Here is a 13,291-nt window from a genome sequence, read left to right as displayed (position 1 = left end):
TGATATTGCCTGAGGGCTTTCCATAGTGTTTGTATGGCTGTGTACTGCCTCTGGGACTGAGAACTGGTTTTGGTCTCCACATCCTTGTCAAAAATTAATAATGCTTGCAGATGAAATAGCATCTCATTTTTGTTTAATTTGTATTTTGTTGATTACTAGTAAGTTTGAGCATTTTTAATCTGTTTATTGCATATTAGTGTTTCTTAATGAATGCCTACAATATATGTCAAGCACTGTTCTAGAGTAGTATTAAGCAGATAGTGGTGGACATGACAAATTCTTTTTCTCATGAAGCTTAATCCTCTTTGGAGATCTGCAGTAAAAGAGTAAAATATATAAGAAGTAAGTAAAGTGGTGATGAGTGCCTGGGAGAAAGATAAAGCAGAGAAGGATGACAGAGGGCTAGGGGTATTGTGGATGGGGATGGGGAAGTGGCACTGTTTTAGATTGGGTGGTGAGAGAAAGGCACAGCAATAATGGGACGTTTGAACAAAGTGCCCATAAAGGCACAAGTCGTAAGTCATAATATGGCTGCCTGAGAGAGAAGTATTCTAGGCATGTATAATTGTTAGTAAAAAGGACCTGTGACAGGAGTGTGCCTAGATGATTTGAAGCCTCCAAAGAAGGCCAGTGTGGCTGGAGTACAGTGGTCAAGGGCAAAATAGTAGAAGACTGAGTCAGAAGATGCTAGGGATGGGGGCAGGAGTGGGGTGGGGTGGAGGGCTTGAAGACAGCTACGAATGCTGCTTTTAAACTGAGTGGAATGAAAAGTCGCTGGAGGACTGGAGTGAATGCTTTGAGGCAGCCGGGTGCTATGTTATGTGGTTATTGTACTAATCCAGGTAAGACAGAATTGTGATAGCTGTAGAAATGATGAGAAGTGGTCAGATTCTGGACAGATTTTGAAGAGCGAGCTGACAGGATTTGCTGAAGGATTTGATGTGGGGTATGGAAAAAGATAGGAGCTATAAATGACTACAGGATTGGGAAGTAGAGGCCTCTAATCCAGCAGCAGCCTAGAGAGCAACAGCAAGCACATTGCTCAGCTTTCCCACCTGTTGCCACCTTCTGTGGAGCCTCTGCCTCCTCTGCTACGCCCCTGGCTTCCTTCTTTCCAGGCTGCGGTTAACCCATACGCCCACTGGGCTGCACAGTGGCAACCCCAGCATCATGATGAGTGATGATAAACCAGGTGATCACCTAGACTTATTCTGTATACCTCAGTCATTATGCTGAGGATTTGGAAAAGGTGTTTATTCCTCATGGAATTATGGACAGGACCGAGCAGCTTACTCAAGATGTGAAGACATGGGAGGCCGTCACATCGTAGCCCTCTGTGTGCTCGAGGGAGGCTATAAATTCTTTGCTGACCTGCTGGGTGGTATCAAAGCACTGAACAGAAATTGTGATGGATCCATTCCTATTACTGTAGATTTTATCAGACTGAAGAGTTATTGTAATGACCAGTCAACAGGGCACATCAAAGTAAATGATGGAGATGATCTCTCAACTTTCTTTTTTTTTCTTTAAGATTTTATTTATTTATTTGTTAGAGAAAGGAAGAGAGAGAGAGAGAGAGAGGAAACAAGCAGGTAGAGTGGCTGGCAGAGGCAGAGAGAGAAACAGGCTCCTGGCTGAGCAAGGAAACCAACACGGGACTCAATCCCAGGATCCTGGAATCATGACCTGAGCCAAAGGCAGTGGTTAACCTACTGAGCCACCCAGGCATCCTGATCTCTCAACTTTGACTGGAAAGAATGTCTTGATTATTGAGGATAAACTGACACTGGCAAAACAATGCAAACCTTGCTTTCATTGGTCAAGGAGCATAATCCAAAGATCATCAAGGTCGGAAGCTTGCTGGTGAAAAGGACCCCTTGAAGTGTTAGTTATAAATCAGACTTTGTTGGATTTGAAATCCAAACAAGTTTATTGTAGGATATGCCCTTGACTATAATGACTACTTCAGGGATTTGAATCATGTTTGTGTCATTAGTGAAACTGGAAAAGGAAAGTACAAAGCCTAAGATGAGAGTTCATGTTGAGTTTGGAAGCATCTGGAGTCCCACTGAAGTTATCAGTAGAATGTTCTAGGTCTGTGGCCATCTGCTTAGTAGAGCTTTATTGCATGTATCCTCTCAGAATTTTATCCACTTTGTAATTTAGAAAGATCCGTTGCTGCATTCCTGAAGTCTTTATTCACAGTATGAGCCTATAGACTGTTCCTCTTTGTGTGGAGTATTGTTTGACTTGTGAATGAATAATAATCTCTTAAAACACACCACTGTTGAATGAAAATATTGAAATTGTATCTGTAAGAAACATTTAAAGAGAAGATATATTAGTTTTTTAATTGGTATTTTTATTTTATATATTCAAGAAAGAACAGAAGTGATTGAATATTGTTAACTCTATGCCACTGTGTGTTTAGAAGAGTAAGGAGCAGTGAGTTTTTGTATCAGAGACAGCATCTACAGTACTGTTCTGTTGGGTAAACCATATGTCTTGGAATTATTTTACTGTCTTAGTAGAATTAACTGTTTTCTCGGGTTTAGTCAGATGATTTCCAGGGAATCTGTGTCAACAGTTCCTTTTAAATACAAATTAATAAATTCCAAAAAACGTTAAAAGAAAAAAGATTTGGAACTAGAAAACTAGGAGTTGCCATTTACTGAACTGGGGATACTTGCAGGAGGAAAAAGTTTGATGGAAAATTATAGTTCAGTCTTGGACTTGCTACATTTGAACTGCCTATGAGACATCAGTTGGAGATGTCGAGCAGGTAGTTAGATCCACAAGTCTCAATTTCAGGGGAGAGCTAAAATGTGGGAGTCATGTGTGAATATATGGCATTTTAAAACCATATGACATTACCCAGGAAAGAATATAACTAGAGAAGTTATCCAGGGATTGGGACTTAAGTCACTATAGAATTTTAAGGTAAAGTGCCTTTTTATATTCTTTGCTGTTGTTTCTCCATGGTGAAACATGGGGGCGCCTGAGTGGCTCAGTGGGTTAAGCCTCTGCCTTCACCTCAGGTCATGATCTCAGGTCCTGGGATGGAGCCCTGCTTTGGGCTCTCTGCTCAGCAGGGAGCCTGCTGCCCCCTTTCTCTCTGCCAGCTTCTCTGCCTACTTGTGATCTCTCTCTCTCTGTCAAATGAATTAAAAAATCTATATTATTTGTAGGCATTCCTCATGCAATCTGATCACAATTCTTTGGCCATATGCATTGGTAGGGCTTGTCTTTTAATTTTGCTTATAGATATTTTGTTGAACAGAGTTATTTTTAAATTTTAAAATCCAAGTAGAACAGAAATGCAATAAAGTATATAAATGTTAAGTATAAAGGTGATTTTAATTTTACGAAGTGAACCCAGCTCTGCAACAACCATCCAAAACAATGTACTTGCTGCCCTGAAGATTGCTGTGTGTACTTTTCTGGTCATTACCACTGTCCAAAGTTAACCATGATTTTGAATTACAGTAGCAGAAGTTATTTTTGCCTATTTTTATAAAATAATATGGAATGTATTATTTGTGTCTGACTTATTTTATTAAGTATCATGCTGTGAGAGTCATCCATGTTCTTGGACTTAGTAGTAGCATTTAATTCTTTTTTCATTGGTTTCCATAGTTAAAACTGCACCAAAATGTTCCCATCCTATCATTGATAGTTGGAATTTTCCACTTCACAGCCATTCCAAAAAATACAGTGGCGGACATTTGGTGTTTGCATTTGGTATGCATTTATGTAGAATATACCTAGAGGTGAAATTAAGTAATACTGCCGAGACGTTTTCCAAAATGACTTCTAAAATACATTGCTACTGGTAGTGTATGAGAGTTCCTCATTCCACAACTTCTCCAGCAGTTGGTACTATAACGTTTACACAGCCTTACTGAAATATAATTGACATGCAGTATACTGTACCTATTTAAATATCCCTCTTGGTGTTTTGACATGTATGTACACATGAAAATCAGTTTAATCAAGATAGTTATTTTGTTTACCACCCTGAGAAGTTTTCTCCTGCTCTTTGGAAATCGCTCTGGTCCTTTACTTCCTGCCCCTGCATTGCCCACTTCGAAGGCCACTGGTTTTAACCCAGCACCATCTTGACAGGAAGTCCCTGGTAAAGACTAGGAAGTTGTGATGTAAGTAGCTTGGCATACATCTTCAAACTGACTTTTAGAAAAGCTGGACTACTTCCCATCAACCCACTTATAAGCCAGACCGAGCCAGCTCTGTTAGCATTAGATTAGCCTTCGCCATCTTTTCTGCTGCTGTGGCTTTCAGGCAGGGTTTGGGATGAAACAATCAGCAAAGCATCACCACATAAGAATCCTCAAGGATGAAAGTTCCTCTAAATTGTATTGTTAACAAGAAAATAGGAATTTATGTCACAATTGCTTTGTTCTTGACTATTTTCAAAGATAAGACTTCTCTAATTAAGTAACATAACTATAGTTACCATCTCAGCCGTAACTAGAACTTGCCTTCTTGCTTTATCACATCCTGTATTCCAGCTGAGTCAACTATGATACAAGTATTTCCATTAACTTGTATTATTAAGTTAATTGAATATTCCCATAGGAGGAAAAAAACCCCACTGTGAATTAAATTGGCAACGTTTATTTTATTTTTTTTAAAGATTTTATTTATTTATTTGACAGGGATCACAAGTAGGCAGAGAGGCAGGCAGAGAGAGAGGAGGAAGCAGGCTCCCTGCTGAGCAGAGAGTCCGTTGCGGGGCTCCATCTTAGGACGCTGAGATCATGACCTGAGCCGAAGGCAGAGGTTTTAACCCACTGAGCCACCCAGGCGCCCCGGCAACGTTTATTGATAGTGGATTTTGTGCAGCCAGCCTTATGTGGACTTCTAGTGGTTATGTCATATAGCGGTTTCTCAAATACAAAATAAATTCTTGGCTATGATAGTAACATATTTAGGAACTACGTGATTTGTACTTGGTACACAAATAACTTTATTACCTTGTTTTTTTCCTGTTGTATAGTAAATAAAGAAGAAGGATGATAGCTCTCTTACAGATGTTGCTGTTATGTATTTAAGACAGAGATGGTCTGAATATAGGTTAAAGTGAATATAGGTCAGAATTTATTTGAATGACTGTAATTGTTTCAAGATCTCCAAGTAGAGATCTTGATCTTATATTTTATTAAATGTGAGGTAGTATGGAAAGTGAATGATATGCCATGATTAAAGTGACATTGGTGCTACCAGTGAATGCCATGTAGGAAGGGAGCTCCTAGAAATGCAGCTTTTGGTATTTTTGTCCTATAAATACAGAAGCAGTTTAAGTCAGCTTGCTACTTCTCCGCCATCTTGACTCCTCCCCCAAGTTAAAGGAATTATGAATGTAAATTTATTTCCTACTTTAGAAAAAAATGATTGCTATTTCTAAGTCAGTCGAAAAGGCTAGGTTGACTTTTGTATTTAACTACATCTCCTATATTTTTGTAAAGTAATTTTCTAATGGAAATTATTATTAAAATAGGGCTCATAGTTTTAGTATAGTTAAATAGAAATACTTCATGGAAGTTAATATGTATATTTTTCAGGTAACTTGTTTATCATTCCTTCAGATATAAGATACAGCGTAACATTTTCCATTCCCAATTTAAATCATTTTTCTTTTTTATTCCCTCTTTCTCCTTAATCAAAGCAAAGAAGCATTTATTGACTGGGCGAGATATGATGATTCACAGGATCATTTTTGTGAACTTGATGGTAATAAACTATTGTAATGAAGTTATTTTAACCTTAATCCTTTTATAAGAAATGGAAATCAGTGAAAATATAATCAGTTATACCTTGAATACACTGGGTATTGCTGAGTGGATCTTATTATTCATAATAGCATTTATTGAGAGCTTATGTTCTAGCCATGTGCTGAGTGCCTTAAGTATATTATTGCTAATCTTTATAGTTACCTTGATAACTGTGTATTATTTCATGTCCTGGGAAACTGAGTCTCAAGAAGAGTAGCTTGCCCAGGATCACACAGTAACAAGAGGCTGAGACAGGATTCAATCCCAGATCTGACTGGATCCCATACCTATATTTTTCCCATCATGACACATCATCTCCTATGGACCTTTATTTCAAGCCACTCAGTTTAGGTCTATGAACATATAAACATGTTCACATTGGAATTTTCTGGAGGTCCCAACAAACAGAAAGACACCTTGCAATATTGGGGAGGACTCTAATTTGACTTCCCCACAAGCCTTTTCCCAAGAGTCCCCTGGAATAATATGAAGAGAGGGTGCTGTTCAGCAGTAACTACCATGACTCTTACTTCAGAAGGTAATTGAAGTGACTCAAAAATTTTGATCTAAGGAGAATATTCCCAAGAACTGTGCCGAGTAAACTTAAATCATTCACTTGGCCTCTCTTCACTTTTTACCTTGATGTCATAGTTGGTGGAGAAGAATTTGGGGTTCAGGAATGCATGGCTGGAGGCAGCAGGAGTTCCTCAGAACTTGGAAAGCACTCAAGTAGTCATAGAGCTTCCTAGAGGGTTTTAGGGGATCCATCTGTAGAATTGTGCTCATCCTCCAGTCTGCCGTGCAGCAAGTTAGAGTGAGCTGCTACAATAGCACAGCAGATTTAGAGGTTGCCAGGAGGTGCAATGTTAACACCATGGCTTATAAGGTTTGAGCAAGGACATTTTTTGTTTTTCAAAGATTTTATCGATGTATGTATGTATGTATCTATCTATCCAATGTGAGCAGTCAGGAGGGGCAAAGGGAGAGGGAAAGCGAGAACTCAGTCTCCGGGCTGAGCAAGAAGCCTGACTCAGGGCTTGATCTAACCACCCAAAGATCATGACCTGAGCCTCAATCAAGAGTCACACATTCGGGCACCTGGGTACCTCAGTGGATTAAAGCCTCTGCCTTTGCCTCAGGTCATGATCCTGGGGTTCTGGGATTGAGCCCCGTATCAGGCTCTCTGCTCAACAGGAAGCCTACTTCCACTCTCTCTGCCTGCATTTCTGCCTACTTGTGATCTCTGTCTGTCAAATAAATAAAATCTTAAAAAAATTTTTTTTAAAGAGTCACACACTCAACCAACTGAGCTATATAGGCAACCCCAGCAAGGATTATTTTTAGATTTTTTTTTAGTTGACAGAGAGGGCACAGCAGGGGGAGCAGCAGAGGGAGAAAGAGAAGCAGACCTCCACTCCCCTCCTGCACCCAGGTGAGCAGGGAGCCTGTCACAGGACAGACCCTGGGATCATGACCTAAGCTGAAGGTAGATGCCTAACCAACTGAGGCACCCAGACACTGCACCTGCCGCCAGTAAGAATATTTTTAAGAGATCTGAAAAAAATTTCTTGAGGTATCTGGATAGAATAATGGGAAATTAATAAAATACTCCTGTTAGGATATTTAGAATTGACAAATGTTTCATCAAAGTAAGCTGTTGTACCTAGGATAAGGATTGACATCACTGCTTACTCTTAAATTTGTTCTCCAGTTGTCATTCTAACTATGCTTAGTTTTCAACACTCACAGTCACTACTTCCCAGCTTATCATTTTACCTATTTTTTGATTAAAATAAAACATTTTTAGTGCTTAATTAACATATTTTTAAATTAAAAATCATTTCTGTGAATATTTCTTATAGTAAATAATGTCAGTATATATTTCTTTTATAAGTATTTAACAAAAAATGCTACTCCATTCCAGAGATCCCTTGGTAAGAGCAATGATGTATCAGTCACCTCTCATCAATATAGTGTTAACTAATTTTTTAACATTGGCTGTTTATATTATAAAAATGGAAGAGATGTCCTATAAGAATTTAGGATTTCGGGAGGCGGAAGTGATGGCCGGTTCGCAGCCACCGGCAGCAGCTGCGAGGGTCAAGCCAGAGTGGACTGCCTTTCTGGAGCAGTTCCTCATTCTCAGGTGTCACCGAGAGCTCAGCACCAAGGCTGAGCTATACCATTTAGAAGAATGGAAGCTAATGCATCTGTTGACATGTTTTCAAAAGTCCTGGAAAATCAGTTGCTTCAGACTACGAAACTAGTAGAAGAACATTTGGATTCTGAAATTCAGAAACTGGATCAGATGGGTGAAGATGAATTGGAACGCCTCAAAGAAAAGAGACTTGAGGCACTAAGGAAAGCTCAACAGCAGAAACAAGAGTGGCTTTCAAAAGGACATGGGGAATACAGAGAAATCCCTAGTGAGAGAGACTTTTTTCAAGAAGTCAAGGAGAGTAAAAAAGTGGTTTGCCATTTCTACAGAGACACCACATTCAGGTGTAAAATATTAGACTGACATTTGGTGATACTGTCTAAGAAACATCTTGAGACCAAATTTCTGAAGCTGAATGTGGAAAAGGCACCTTTCCTTTGTGAGAGACTGCGTATCAAAGTCATTCCCACACTAGCACTGGTAAAAGATGGAAAAACACAAGATTATGTTGTTGGATTTACTGACTTAGGAAATACAGATGACTTCACCACAGAAACTTTAGAATGGAGGCTGGGTTGTTCTGATATTCTCAATTACAGTGGAAATTTAATGGAGCCACCATTTCAGAGCCAAAAGAAATTTGGAGCAAACTTCACAAAGCTGGAAAAGAAAACTATCCGAGGGAAGAAATATGATTCAGACTCTGATGATGATTAGAAATTAGTTATAATTCTTTGTAAATTGTCTTTTTATTTCTGCTTACTTCAGAATTAGATGTGTTTTCTAAATCCCATTGGTTTTGATACATTGGTCATCTAATGGTCATGTTCTAGAGTTTTGTACAGTTTCATCACATTGAAAGACATTTTCAATATTTTCTGTGTGGCACTCATGTTTAAGTTGAGGAAAACTTATGAGTTCTTAAATTATCCAGCAAGGTCTGGATTCTCTATTTTTGAGATTGATTTTATCACAATATGATTCTTATGTCTTTATATCATTCACAATTGTGTTTTTTAATCTACTGGATTGGAAATAGAAATTCAGCAAACTATTCCAGGACTAATTCTTACACAGCATTATTTACTTTATACAACAGGCTAAACAGCATTTACTGGTGTAACAGACTCACTTGTAAATGAATTATAAACACTCCTTACTTCTGGAATATATTTAACTATTAAAGAACTGCCTATTTATTCTGTAAAAAAAAATTTAGGATTTCATAATTTAAAAATTAGTAATTTTTATATTATGTGTAGTCCTGAAACATATAAACCATATTACTGGTTGGATTACCACTACTTCTCTGGGTGGTAATGTTTGTGTATGTCCCAATGATTTATTAAAACATTTTTTAAACACTTCAGAGTAGCTTTAGAGTCATCGTCTAGTTATTTCAGTTATGTAAAACCTTTTGATTAAAACAATCTGAAGAATATTCACCCCAGTTTATTGGTATATATTCTCTACACCCCTGTTCTCTGTTTTGTTTTTGTTCTGTCTCTATTTGAGAAGAGGACCCTTATAGATTAAATAGTAGATTTTTAAATAATTTAGCAGTTTAAGGTAAGCTCCTTTCCCTACTCCTGTTTTGTTGTTGTCGCTGTTGTCTCTATGCATGGCCTCTTCTCCTTTGGGTTTCTGCTCAAATGTCACCTCATCAGAGAAACTGGCTGTCACCTGCCTGTAGAAAGCAGCAACCACTCTCAGTGTGAGTGTTGACACTGCTGACGGCTCTGAGTACCAAGAATGACCAGAGAGTGCAGGGCAGGTTATTTAGTTAAACTGTTCATTGTCCATCTGCTCCAACTAGATTGTCAGCTGCCTGAGGCTTTGTCTTTCAGGTTCACTGCTTTATCCCTAGTGCCTAGAACAGTGCTTGGACATGGTACTTGCTCAATAAATGTTTGCTGAATGAAGTTGTTGGTTCATAAATAACCTATATAGTATGACAGATTTTCACTTTTATATTTTCCCTTAAAACGTGCTCATTAGGGGTGCCTGGGTGGCTCAGCCAGTTAAGCTGCTGCCTCTGCTCAGGTCATGATCTCGGGGTCCTGGGATCGAGCTCCACATCAGGCTCCCTGCTCAGTAAAGAACCTGCTTCTCCCTCTCCCTCTGCCTGCTGCTCTGCCTACTTCTACTCTCTATCTCTGTGTCAAATAAATAAAAACCTTTAAAAATCAAAAAAAGGTGTTCATTAATAATTTGTTTAAATATTTTTTTTTAATTTGACAGATAGAGATCACAAGTAGGCAGAGGGGCAGGCAGAGGGAGAGGGGGAAGCAGGCTTCCCACCAAGCAGAGAGCCCAATGCAGGGCCCGATCCCAGAACCCTGAGATCATGACCTGAGCCAAAGGCAGAGGCTTTAACCCACTGAGCCACTCTGGCACCCCATTCATTAATAAATTTAAAGTATTGTCTAAAACAGTAGTTTCCAAATCTGGCTGTGTGTCAGAATTATTTGGGTGCTTTATAAAGTATAGGTTCTCCTGACCTGAATATTTTATGATGCATTTTAATAATGCATTACTAGCAGTCAAAGTTAGAGTTGGTGATGGAGGGTGGGAGACTCAATCCTGAGTCTACAGCAGTATTTTTTATCCATAAACAAAAAAGACTGCACGCTAAGTTGACCTGTGCTATGTTGAAGAGATATTTGGGTTAGGAGGTGTGGAGGACTGGCTCGCATCCTTGAACATGCTATGTAGCCTCCTAACACTAATATGCAATTAAGTGACCATGAAAAGAAAATTCATTTGAGGATAAAAGGTATACTTGAAAAGGAAAAAAAAGCACTAGTTGAAATTGATGAATTCCCAGAATTAAGTATTCTGATTCCGTGGACATTCTTCGAATCCTTTGGGAATGGTTAGCATGGTCAGATGGAAGAGTTTAGGAAGAGCTTTACAAAGAGAGCAAGAAGAGAAAGCTTTGGGGAGGAGGAAGACATCTTAGGGGTCCAAAGAGCATTTTCCAAATGAATGCTACCGCTGGGCATATAGAAAGAAGTTGTAGTTTCTGAATAGGCTAATTAAAATCATGTCACAGGTGGCCCCAGGGGAAACATGGGGCCACCCAGGCGCCTTGGAAGACGTGTGCACACCGAAACCTACACATGGATATCTAGAGCAGCACTGTTCCTAGGAGTAAAGAACTGGAAACAAGATGTGAGACCACTATACAACGAAGTATTATTCAGCCATAAAAATGAATAAGGTACTAATACACACTACAACACACATGAACCCTGTGCAAGGAGGCAATCGCAGGAAACCACACAGTGTACGGCCCATGCCTGTGGAATTCCAGCAGGGAAATCCTCAGACAGACAAGCAGGTGCCTGGGGCCAGGGAGGGGAGTGACAGCTAATGGGAACAGGTTTCCTTTTGAGGTGATAAAAAATGTTCTCAAAACTGCTGTACATATCTGAAAAGACCCCAAGCCACTGAGCTGCACACAGGACATGGGAGTGTTGTATGGGACGGGAATTCTATCCCGGTAAAGCTGTTTAAGCAAGAACAACAAACCCAGGGAGATTCTCAAACTTCACGGCACACTCAAATCACCGGGGCTTCTTCGTATTTAAAACGTGGATTCCCAGAACCTGCCCAGGAGATTCTGACCTAGGAATCTGCCCTGACCCCAAGGGCCCCCAGGACTCTGATGTGGATAGCAGAGAGCCACGCTCTGAACATGGTCATGCTGGGCTCAGCCCCCAGGGGAGAGGCGTGTTCACAGCGACTGTGCTGCACATCCAGACAGTCGATCACAGCTGAAGAAAGTCCCCACCTGCAACGGGCTCTTTTAAAGTCCAGGAACAGGAGTTGGGTTATAAATTGCCCTGCCCACCCACGCAGAGGAATATCAGACTGTTTTTTCTCCAAGCAATCATAGGAATTACAGACAGGTAAGACTATTGTCGAGTCACACACAGCAGCAACTTAGTTTCTCCAGACCTTACACCAAGGAAAGCCACAGCGCAGCCCAGTAATTATCCTTACGGACTCAGGAACCAGACTGCCATGGTGCAATCCCAGCTCTGCCTCCAACAAGCCCCGTGATCTGGAACCTGTTTCCTCATATGAGTGTGATAATGGTTTCCAGCTCAGAGGCTGAGTGTGAGCATTACAACACGGAATATATCTAAAGTGCCATTCCGCACCATGCCTGGCACACGGAAGTGCTCCACCGTGCCTGGCTCACTTGACCAAACTCTACACGACCAGATGGCCTTCCCTCTGGGAGACTCGCCTACGGAGATTTCACGACCAACCCAAGCCCAATCTGATACCCACATTCCCTGCTAATGAGAGTTCCTTCCTAAGTAGAAGAGGGAAAATGTTTTTCTATTTAGGATTATGCCTCCCTCCTACTGAAGTCACTTCCTTGTGGTAAATCAGGAGAAAACATTGTTCAGGGCATAGAGAATCATTTTAATTCACTACTAAGCTGCTGTCCATGGGGGCTTAGCCTCAGTGTGTCCCTGAGATCTGTTCTGGCACCTGCAAGGCTGTAAATATTTTTGTGATTAGTGGGTTAAGACGTGACTTAGCCTTTCCATGGTCTCAACACCAGTGTGGATGGTGCGCCAGCCTGCAGCTCCGGCTGTTCTGCAACGCTGGCACCAAACACCCCGGCAGACCCTGGATTGCCACAGCTACACTATCAGTTAGAGGCCATTTTCCTGGAGAATGCCTTTGCTGGGGGTGCCAGGCTGGCACTGTCAGTTATGTGTCTGACTTGGTTTCAACTCAGGTCATAACCTCAAGGTCATGAGATCGAGCCCCACACAGGGCTCCATACTCGGTGGGGAATCTGCTTAGACTCTTGCTCCCTCCCTCTCTGCTCCTGCCCACCACCTGCCTGCATACGCTCTCTCTCTCAAAAATAAATAAATCTTAAAAAAAAAAAAACAGCTGTAACAAAGCCCTAAACATTATTAGTTATATTAAATCTCAGTCTCTGTGTTTTTAATAGGTTATGTGACAAGACGGGAAGAACGCACACAGCGCATCTACTGTGCAGAAGCTGTTTTCAGGGAAAGACCTCATGCAGCTGTTTTGGTCGTAGCTACATTTCTTCATGCCACTTCACAGCTCTTACAAACCAGGCTTTTTCAGACATGAGTGTCTGGCAGACCCTGTCTCGAAAGTATCTGAAGTCAGGTGGACAGTATTTATCACCGATCAAATATGAGCTTTTCAGCAACAATGAAAAAGCTTTGGAACACTGGTATCCCCCACCTCGAGCCGCAGGGCATCCCAGGACTTCAAAGATTCTCCTGAAATGATCAGTGGTGGTATTTAGTGAGTGAATTTTAATGTCTGAAAGATC

General features: G+C 40.5%; 2 pseudogenes across 2 annotated transcripts; both read left to right on the top strand.

Moving 5' to 3' along the window:
* The first annotated feature begins 715 nt into the window (after window positions 1–715).
* Window positions 716–2,388, top strand: LOC309857968 (hypoxanthine-guanine phosphoribosyltransferase-like; annotated as a pseudogene). The gene is made up of 2 exons: window positions 716–1,485; window positions 1,718–2,388. The product of its transcript is annotated as a hypoxanthine-guanine phosphoribosyltransferase-like (transcript).
* A 5,460-nt stretch (window positions 2,389–7,848) lies between these two features.
* Window positions 7,849–8,824, top strand: LOC309857969 (thioredoxin domain-containing protein 9 pseudogene; annotated as a pseudogene). The gene has a single exon. The product of its transcript is annotated as a thioredoxin domain-containing protein 9 pseudogene (transcript).
* The last annotated feature ends 4,467 nt before the right edge of the window (window positions 8,825–13,291 follow it).

This window comes from Mustela nivalis (assembly GCF_964662115.1).
Source record: "Mustela nivalis genome assembly, contig: HAP1_SCAFFOLD_1617, whole genome shotgun sequence".
NCBI classification, from domain to species: domain Eukaryota; kingdom Metazoa; phylum Chordata; class Mammalia; order Carnivora; family Mustelidae; genus Mustela; species Mustela nivalis.
This window is presented reverse-complemented; position numbering and strand designations above follow the sequence as displayed.